Source organism: Carlito syrichta, unplaced genomic scaffold, assembly GCF_000164805.1.
Source record: "Carlito syrichta isolate Samal-C Ts95f unplaced genomic scaffold, Tarsius_syrichta-2.0.1 Scaffold288166, whole genome shotgun sequence".
In the NCBI taxonomy this organism is placed as follows: Eukaryota; Metazoa; Chordata; class Mammalia; order Primates; family Tarsiidae; genus Carlito; species Carlito syrichta.
The window spans coordinates 13,710-14,713 of record NW_007232262.1 but is presented as its reverse complement, the minus strand read 5'-3'; positions in this window follow the sequence as shown (position 1 = coordinate 14,713).

Here is a 1,004-nt window from a genome sequence, read left to right as displayed (position 1 = left end):
CAAACAGAGTTGTTCCCTTAAACATAGAGGCTTTATTTTTCTGTAAAATTATCCCTTAGGGAAATTTTTTTTTAAAGTCCAAAGTAAACAACTACCCCCTTCTTAAAGAAGAAAACATCCTCAGGTTGGCTTGTCAGAAATCCTTCAGTCAAGCAGGTCAGTCAGTTCCCAAGGCCCTTGGGGTGGCCTGACTCACTGCTCTCACAACCTTCTAGGACATTAGCTCCAGAAAGAACATCCCACTCCAAACGCTCTCATTTTAGATGGGAAATGGTGTTCAGACCAGAAGAGGGTCAGGCCAAGGTCACTCAACATGGGTGGCAGATCTGAGCCTGGGTCCAGGGACCCATCTGCTCTTTTCCCAGGAGCTCACTTGGAGTTCTCCAACCCAGGCAGAAGCTGGACTGCCACCAAGCCATCCCTAAACACCAGGTACCACACCTGAGGCCAGGACCACCTCGCTCTTCACCTGGAAGCATACCTGGCAGCTAAGGGCTCAGGCACACGCAGGCTTCAGGGCCAAACAGACCTAAAGAAACAGATGACACACTTTCTCTCCCACATCCTCTGGTGTCAAGGTCAACCAAGGCCATGTACAGAGACGCCTCCTGCTTTGAAACTGAGAAGTTCCATGCGCCTATGCTTTGGGTCCGTCTCAGATCAATCCACTTGGCAACTGAGATTATGTTCTTGCTGTTCAGAAGTCCTGGCTGGCAGTTAAATATGTCTTTTTGGGGGTTTTTTTCTCTCTTTTTTTTGAGTTGGAGTCTCACTATGTCACCCAAGCTAGAGGGCAGTGGCACACTCACTGTCACCACAGCCTCCACCTGCTGGGCTCAGCAGATCTTTACCCCTCGGCCTTCCAAGTAGTTGAACTACCGGCTTATTTTTTTATTCATTGTAGAGACGAGGTCTTGCTAAGATGCCCAGGCTGGTCTCGAACCCATGGGCTCAAGCAATCCTCTCACCTCAGCCTCCCAAAGTGCTGGGATTACAGGCTTGCA